The 9,262-nt window shown below is 51.0% G+C and overlaps 1 long non-coding RNA gene across 1 annotated transcript; it reads right to left on the reverse strand.

Annotated features, from left to right (window-relative positions):
* Nucleotides 1–511: 511 nt before the first annotated feature.
* On the reverse strand, nucleotides 512–9,075 carry LOC130543590 (uncharacterized). Its single transcript, XR_008959056.1, has 2 exons — nucleotides 8,098–9,075; nucleotides 512–1,684 (listed from the first exon to the last, which is right to left on the reverse strand). It is a non-coding gene; the product is annotated as an uncharacterized LOC130543590 (long non-coding RNA).
* Between the last annotated feature and the right edge of the window lie 187 nt (nucleotides 9,076–9,262).

The raw sequence follows: 9,262 nt of genomic DNA on the forward strand, positions 1-9,262 counted from the left end.
TTGTGGAGGGAGTAGGAAGCTGGTAGGAGGAACCCCAGCTTTGACTGCCCTGGGATTGAGTCTCTGAGCTGGGGTGAGTCTCCCGGAGGAAGGAGGGAGGGCAGGAAGCCCCCTGTCTGCCAGCCCCATCTCTGCCTGAATCCCACCATGCAGGCAGCTCGGGTTTCTCCTGAACAAATGCCCCTTATTAGGTTCTGATCCCTAGGCTCCAGGAGGTGGCGACGGCCTGTCCCCCTCCTGCCCACCTCCTCAGTACCGCGGCCTAGACACATGCCCCCAGGCCTGCTTTGTCCCCAGGCCCCAGCACCTGAGGCACCTGCAGTCTGGTCCAGCCTCTTTGAACCTGCAAAGCTGCCAAGATCTGAGCCCTGCCCTGCTGCCTGGGGGCTCCCTGCTGCCCCCTGCTGCCAGCTATCTGTCACTGTCAGATAGCTGGGCCACTCCCTTTCTCTGTACCCCCACCGTCGGAATTTTTTCTTAAATAGCCACCGTTTCTTGAGTACTTCCTATCTGCATACCATATATATGACTTTTATTACTCTCCTCGATAATTAATTGAGGCCGGGAGGCTGGGTTACATTTCTAAAGGTTGCCCAGTGGCAAAGTGGCTTAGAAGGCATTTGAACCCTGGTGTCCTTGACCCCAAGCCCTATCCTGTACTGACCCCAGAAAGTGTCACCTCGATTCTCTGGATTGTCTGAGTTTGTTCTTTTCCTTATCCTCAGTTCCTGTTAGCCCACCTCCAAAATACCTCCCAAACCTACTCACCTCCCCCCATATCTGTGCCAGCCCCCATTATCATTCACCTGAACCAACGCTGTCCCTTGCCTAGGTCCCTGGCTCCTGCGATCACCTCCCCTTCATGGTTTCCCACACAGGTGCAAAAGGGTGCTTGAGAACACTCTAGTGAGTTCACACCCCTTCTCTGCCCAAGAACCATTCATGGCTCCCACCTTATTCAGCGTTAACAGCCAAAGTCTTCACTGCAGCCCATGAGGCCCTGCCCCATCTGCCTCATCGGCTCCCCCTTATGGACGCGGCCAGCCACCCTGGTGGCAGGACTTGTGCCTGAAATGCTCCCCACCTGGCTCTTGTGTGTGGCTGGCTCCTCACCCTTTGGCTTTCAGCTCAGGGATGACCTCCTCCAGGAAGCCTTCTGCACTCATCAAAGGTTGGCCTCTCTTGTGACCACACACCACCCTCTTTTTTTTTTTTTTTCAGGGCATGTGTCACAATCTGCAAGTATTTATTTCTATTTTCACTTCATAATTCTTAGCCTCCCCACCCAGCATGTCAGCTCAAAGGGGATACAGATCTGGCCTCTCTTTTTACCACCTTATCCCAGAGCAGGGCAGAGTGCGTGGTACAGAGCAGGCACTCCGTATACAGGCACAGAACAGCTGAACGACCATAGAGGGCTTAGCACAGGGTCCGGCCTGGGCGCAGTGCAGTGTGAACCCCTGGTACTAGTATATTAGTATACGCCAGCATTTAAGTTCCCAGTCTTTCATGCGCACCCAAAACTCTCTGGCTGCTGTGTGCAGAGACGGTACCACACAAAAGTAGAAGCAGGAAGACCAACGAGGAGGTTACTGCAGGGGCACCTGGCTGGCTGAGTCAGTAGAGCCTGGGACGCTTGGTTTCAGGGTCATGAGTCCGAGCCCCACGTCGGGTGAGGAGCCTACTTTAAAAAAAGAAAAAAAATTTTTTAAAAGGTTGTGGGGCACCTGGGTGGCTCAGTTAGGCATTTGCCTTCGACTCAGGTCATGGTCTCGGGGTCCTGGGATCAAGCCCCATGTTGCCTCCCTGCTTAGTGGGGAGTTTGCTTCTCCCTCTCCCTCTGCCCCTCCCCCCTGCTTATGCGCGCTCACGTATGCGCTAATGAATAAATGGAATCTTTAAAAAAATTTAAATTACAAAAAAGGAGACTGTGCGAATCTGGGCACATAGCGCTGGCAGACTGGACGCAGGTGGTCTCGGTGAAGATGATGAAAAGCATTCAGACTTTGCATGTATTCTGAAGGTGGAGCTCACCGGATTGTTTGCACGTGCAAGAGAGAGGACTCAAAGCAGCAGGAGGAAACCGGGCTGAGGGGGGCAAGCTCAGGCAGAGTCCTACGGAGAGCACCTGTTGCCTGAGTCCGCAGGGAGCTCGGGAGGGTAAGTGACATCTTAGAGCTGGTCTGAAGGGTAGGTCACGGACTAAAGGTGGCCCAGGAGCTGACGATCACAGGCACATCTGATTCTCCTGGGTGTGGAGGCAGAGTGTCCGGTGTGATCCAGTCTGATCCTCATGAGGGTGTTGGCAATGTGGTCCTGAGCCCAGGGTCATTCTCTGAGGAAGAGCTGGTGGGCAGGCAGTTGTGGCAAAGCCCGCAAAGCCCGGGCAGAGAGACCACACAGCAGAGCGTAAGGGATCCGGGCAGGTCGGTGTATTTTGGACTTGCTTTATACACACTCTCCAAGGGAAGCGGTCACATAGATGGTTGGATGTGTCGGGACTTCACAGGAGAATTCTAGGCTGGAGGCATTTAATCGGGAGTGTCAGTGTTTTGATGGTCTTTGAGGTAGTGGGGCTGGCTGAGATCACCTGGGGAGTTAAGCGTCCAGAGAGGCGAGGTCTGAGTTGCGGAGAGAAGGAAAAAAAGCAGACTCGGGGGAGAGCCAGAGAGTGGTGGCGTCTGGAGCTGAGTGGAAGCAGGAAGTGTGGGCACAAGTGCTCCTGGCTTTACTGTGGGAGCGAATGAATGGAGTGACTATTTTCTAGTGCATTAAGAAAGAAGGATGTCCGCGGAGGGCAGAGCATGTGGAGATGTTGGAAGCCAGCAAGGTGTGAAAAATTGGGACAACACTGCATGAATGAACAATGTCAGGACTGTGGGGTTTTTTTCCTCCCCCAAATTCACCAAGGGGGGAGGTGCAGCCAGAAGGTGAATTTAGTTTGTTTGGGGTTGACAAAGAGGGGCAGGGGCTTGAGGATATGTGCAAGGGGAGATGCAGGAGGGATGCCAGCTTTCCACTGTCCAAAACCCGCCCGTAGCTTTCAAAGCCTAAGTTTCCACGCGGGTCTCTGGGGCCCTGCAGGACCTATCCACCCTTTCTTGGATGGTCCTCCCTCCCGCCTCCCACCCTGGCCCCCTTTCCAGCCCCTCAGGCCTCTTTGCTGCTCCTGCCACAAGCACGGTCAACCTCTGGGACTTTGTACTGGCTGTTCTCACCTGGAATGCTCCTCTCCCAGCAATCTGCTTGGCCTCAGTCCCTGGCTCCTGGTAAGGACTTTTCTGTGCACTGCCCGGCTCAAAACTGCACCTGCCCCAGCCCCGCATCACCGCGTGCTTTTTTCATCCATTGCACTTGCCACTGCTTTGCTTATTGTCTATCACCTGCCTCCCCAGCTAGCTCAGCTCCATGACGGCAGGGCCATGGGATGGTTTGTTCACTGCATCCCCAGCAGCAGCTCCGGGCCGAACGGCGCTATATGCAAACAAGCTCTTTTCTGCTTGGGTTGGCCAGCGTTCATTTCGGTGGTTTGCAACTCTGAGAGGTACCAATCCAGAATACTTTAAGTGGTGTGGCCAGGCCAAGGGGCGGGAGCCCACTGCCCTATTGGAAGGGAGGCCCGCAGGCACAGGTGTGGGGGCCAGTTACCAGCTGGCGGAAAACAAAGTGGCTTGGGCAACTAACAGACACAAAGAGGTCTTCCAATTCTCTAAAATTCTAGGACAGGTAAAGCTAATCCTGGTGATGTAATAGGGCCAGGGATTGGCTAGGGACAGCAGGGAGATTCCTAGGGGCAGTGCCAATGTTCCTTATCTTGATTCGGGTGGTGCTTACACAGATGTATACGTAAACATTTACTAAGATGTACACTTAAATGATTGTATTATACCTTCACTGGAAAACAAAAAAGTGGCTTAAGGGAAATGGGGAGTTCCTCTTTGTCTCCCGTCCATGAGGTTGGACTGACTTGGGCACAGCTGAGGCCAGGTGTGGTGGGTGACCCACTCATGCATTTACTCGTGGTATCGAGTGCTCCAAGCCAGGGTAAACGAGAACCACGTCCTCTGGTCTCAGAGTTTACTCTCTGGCAAGGGAGACAGATAATAACTAAATAAGTAACAAGTGATGATACACACTTCAAAGAAAAATAAAGCAGGATAATCTGACAGTGCTGTTTGAGAAATGGTGGTTAGGGCAGCTGGAGCAGAGAGTTCAGAGAAGGGAGGGAGGGAGCTCTGAATACCTGAGAGAAGAGAGTATTTCAGGTAGAGGGTATGGCCAGTACAAAGGCCCTGAGGTGACAGGATGCTTGAATGAACAGAGGAAGGTGTGAAAGGACACACCAAACTGTATATCCCAGGCTCACACCCTCACAGTCCAGCTGCCCGGGCAGAAAGACCTCTTTCTCAGATGACCGGAGGCAAGTCCCAGAGCGGCCTATTCTTCGGCCAGTTCTGGTGAAACCCGTCTCTGCACCGGTCATTGGACCAGGAAAGAAGTGGGGTTCTGATCAGCCAGATCCAAGGCAGAGGCTGGTGGTGGGAACACAGTGGGGGAGAAGTGGTTCCCCAAGGGAAACCCTGGTTCTCAGAACAAAGGGGGAATGGAGACCCAGCAGGCCAAAGCTACAGGTAGCCAGCTGCTCTGTGGGATGAGAGCAAGAACAAGAGCAAAAACTAGAACAGCAGGAACTTCAGGATGGCCAAGAGGGCCCTGGCAGGTGAAGATGATGAACTCCAGGTGGTTGGGGTCCTACGTATACTTGGCCCACACGTTGGCATCGCTGTGTGGCATGCCAATTATTTCTCCCCATGCCTCAACGTCCTGGAGCTCAAATTGATGTGGCCCTGACATGGCTCCACTTTCACTCCATCTTGTTCTTTTAATGTAAAACATTGCTGGGGTGCCTGGGTGGCTCAGTTGGTTGAGTGTCCGACTCTTGGTTTTGGCTCAGATCATGATCTTGGGGTCATGAGATCGAGCCCCACACTGGGCTCTGCGCTTTGCGTGGGAAGTCTGCTTGGGATTCTCTTTCTTTCCCTCTCTGCCCACACCCCCTGCTCACACATGCATGTGCATGCTCTCTCTCACAAAAGAAATACATTTATGTATAAAATTAAATTTATTTTGAGAGGGACGCTTGAATGGCTTAGTCGGTTGGGCATCTGCCTTCGGCTTGGGTCATGATCCCCGGGTCCTGGGATCGAGTCCCGCATCAGGCTCCTGGCTCTGCAGGGAGCCTGCTTCTCCCTCTGCCTGCTGCTCCCCCTCCTTGTGCGCTCTCTCTGATAAACAAAATCTTTAAAAAAGTTTTTTAAAAATTTGAGAGACGGCACTAGCATGAACGGGGGTGGGGAGCAGAGGGACAGGGAGAAGCAGACTCCCCGCTAAGCAAGGAATCCCAGGACCCCGAGATCAAGACCCAAGCCGAAGGCAGACACTTAACCGTCTGAGCCACCCAGGCGCCCCATAAATAAAATCTTTAAAAAATTTATATATTGCTGTAAAATACACATAAAAATTACCGCCCAAACCATTTTTAAGCGTACAGCTCAGTGACATTAAGTACATTCATGCTTTTGTGCAACCATAACCGCCCTCCACATCCAGAACATTTTGTTCTTCCCAAATGAAAACTCTGTCCCCATTAAACAAACTCGCCCTCCCACAGGCACCCACCATTCTACTTCCTGCCTCTATGAATCTAACTCTTCCAGAGACCTCGTTATGAGTGGAGTCATACGGTACGTAGCCTCTTGTGTCTGGCTACTTTCACTCAACGTAACATCCTCTGGGCTCATCCATGTTGTAGCCTATGTCAGAATTTCCTTCTCTTTTAAGGCTGAATAATTCCCTTGTCTGCATACCTCATAATTTATGCATTCCTCCACTGACAGACACTTGGGTTATTCCTATCTTGTGGCTACTGTGAATCGTGCTGCTATGAACAAGGGTGTGCAAATATCTTGAGTCCCTGCTTTCATTTCTGGTGGGCATATACTCAGAAGCGGAATAGCTGGATGTTAATTGTGCTTAATCTGGGGAGAAAACACCATGTTGTTTTCTTGCTCCCATCTTTTAGCTGAGCTTTCTTCTTGGTTGGTTTCATTCTGTCAAGTTCTTTCACCAAGATCTACTCCCTCCCCCCCCCCCCGATATTTCCCTGGCTTCAAGATTAGAACAAGGGCTTCTCTTGCCCCAGAGTCCCTGGCCTGGGGCTCACTGGCTCTGACTGGCCGGATTTGGGTCCTTTACTCATAAACCAATCACTGTGGCCAAGCCATGGGCCTAGTTTTAGAGTATGACAGCAGGAACTCCATCAACTAAACTCCAGATTGAGCAAGAGGGGAAGTTCCCCAAAGCAGCGTGGTCCACCCATGTCCTCTCCACTGAAAGGGGAGGAAGGCAACAGGCATGGGTCAAAAAGGATTCAGAAGGAAAAGCTCCTCAGTGTGACTGGGGGTGGGGGCTGAAGTGCGAAAAATCTCTGAAGAGGAGGAAGGCAAGCAATGGAGAGCATGTTCATAACACTGAAGTCCCTGATGAAGACAGAACCTGGCTAGACAGAGGGAATGCAAAAGGAGGGGACAGACCTTACTCTTCAACTGTTGAGGGAGAGGCTGCAATGGCAAGAGGGGTTGCATAGCCAGATGACAGGGCATGTCAGGGCAGGGAAGTCAGAGAATGGTTGTGCATACAGAGCTTGTTAACCATGTAGTGGTGGAAACGCAAGGGCAGTAGTGGAAGGCTCGGTCAGTGTGGAAATGAACGGACAAGAGAGGGCAGGTGGCACCCTGGGGCTTCAATCTCGCATGGTGACCAAGGAGAGAACACAGACAAGAAGCAGGATGCACATAGCTTGTCAGAAGATTGGGCTGAAAACCTCTTATCCTGCGACTCCTGGTGGGGCTGGGATGGCTCCAACAGAACACACTTTTTTTTTTTAACTTATTTGAGTGAGAGAGAGAGAGAGAGAGCGCACACACACACATGCATGTGTGAGTTGGGGGAGGCACAGAGGGAGGGAATTTTCAAGCAGACTCCCCATGGAGTGTGGAGCCTGACTCGGGGCTTGATCTCAGGACCCATGAGATCATGACCTGAGCCGAAACCAAAAGTTGGACACCTAACTGACTGCATCATCCAGGCACCCACAGAACATACTTTTTAAGGGAATGTGGTTTCCTTGACACTTTAACTGCTGCCCAGCAGCTCTTACTACAAAATACAGGTTGGACGAGACACCAGTCCAATAGGTAACAATCAGAACCAAACCAGCTTCCCCCGCACTCATTCCATGCATTCTTAGCAAACCCCTGAGATTGAAAAACACTTCAAATCTGTCCTGGGCTCCTCTAGTGAAGACTGCAGTTTGATCTAAAGACTTTGCTTATAACCATGATCCTATCTACCCCTTTCTGTGTTTGGAGCTGCCTTGACCGGGCTGCCTTGAGAGCCTCAAAAGCAAGTTCTTCAGAAATCTAATGTTTGGTCCCTCCTAAGGACCACCTATGGACTCGGGGAGTCAGAAAACTAGAAACCTTCCTTGCTCTGCCACTTGGTAGCGCTGTTAGCTTAGTCAAATCACACCCCGCTGAGCCTGTTCCTTGAAGTGTCTGTAATTGCGGGTCTCTAACTTGTCAAAGCCAGTTATCACCTTGCTTGTCATGATAACCTTAAACAATCTAAATTTACTTCAACCAATTTTACTTGAATACACGGGTCGTTAAATTTGCCAAAACTTTCTTCAGTCTCAAGTTCTATTTAGGAAAGATCTCCAAATAAAAGAAAAAAAAAAAAAAGCAAGACACAGAATGTCTACCATTTGTGTGAAAAACAGCAAAAATAAATAAATAAAAAATAAAGCTAGGCATCTCTATGAATAAAACACCGTTGCAGAGATACACACAAAACTTAACACTGGCTGCTAAGGAGGGGAAGCCCATTGACTTAGTCCTCTCACTCTCTTGAATTATTTGACATTTTGTATCAGATGAATAGATTAGCCGTTCAAAACCCTAAATAAAATGTAAATAGAAAAGAAAAGCAGTAGGTATAGTATTCACTCATTTCTGTAACCACATTTTTACATCTTACCTTTTTAATAATAGTTATCATTTTGAGGCATTTATTCCGCACACAGAATTGTGCCAAATGCTTTAAAGAAAAATCGTCACCATTTTGTAGATAAGGAAACAGAGGCTCAAGAGAAGTGGGCTGTTTTTGGTCACACCGTGGGACTCAAACCTAGAGCAGACACTGGATCTTGCATCCTTAACAACGGAGCTTACATCCCTACAGTTTTGCTAGGAAAATCCGTTACTATGCCGTTAAGTCTTGAACGACTGACTTCTCCTCACTTTCAGGAAGGAAACCTTTTCAATAATTCCTTGTTTCGAGTCTCGGCAGTTTCAGAACAACAGCCTCGCACACGACAACATGCCTAGTAACAACGCCTGTCTAGCGCCAGCTTGATTCCGACACTGGAGGGGAGCGGGGCTTTAGGCACAGACTGTATGTACATCGGGGATCTCACGAAACGCCGGGAGGATGCAACAACAATGGGCTTGAAAAGAGAAGGCGCTCGGTCCCCGGTGTCTTTACTTAACAACCTTGAGCTGTGGTTGGTCGAGCGTGTGACTCGCAGACCCGGCTCTACCACAAGCAGGATGTGAATCCTCCAGCTGGGGCCTCAGTTTCTCCACCTGTGAAAGGGAGACTAGAATATCCCGAGCAGCGCGGCTCTGCCCTTTGGGAGTCGGGCCCGGCAGGGCGGCCGGACGCTACGCGGAGGGGTTTGCAGGACGTCAGAACTGGAGCGCTCACCGGCGCAGGTCTCGGGACAGCAACAAGGAGATCTGTCCGGCCGTTACTGACACCCGCACCTCGGGTCTTCTTGGCTTCTAGCGAGAGATGCAGGGAGAGAGGAGGAAGCTCCGCCAGATAACCTCAGATGGAGATCAAACCTCCCCAACCAAAATCGGGGGGCTAAGAAGACACTCACGTGCCAGACTCTCGGACCCGTTTCCGCCAACGTACACATGAGCAACGGGCGTAAGATGGCAGCCGCGCAGGCGCATAGACGCGCAGCAGAGGAGACTCCGCCCCTCTACCTGCATCACGTGGTAATGCCGCTTAAAACCGCCATTGAAAAAAAAGAGCGGCGACCACATCACATGACGCAGACCTACCAATACAGCAAAGGGAAGCGCCAAAGTCCTTGTCACGTGGCCAAGGAGGCCTCTGCATTGGCCACTGTCAC

This window comes from Ursus arctos, unplaced genomic scaffold (assembly GCF_023065955.2).
Source record: "Ursus arctos isolate Adak ecotype North America unplaced genomic scaffold, UrsArc2.0 scaffold_14, whole genome shotgun sequence".
NCBI classification, from domain to species: domain Eukaryota; kingdom Metazoa; phylum Chordata; class Mammalia; order Carnivora; family Ursidae; genus Ursus; species Ursus arctos.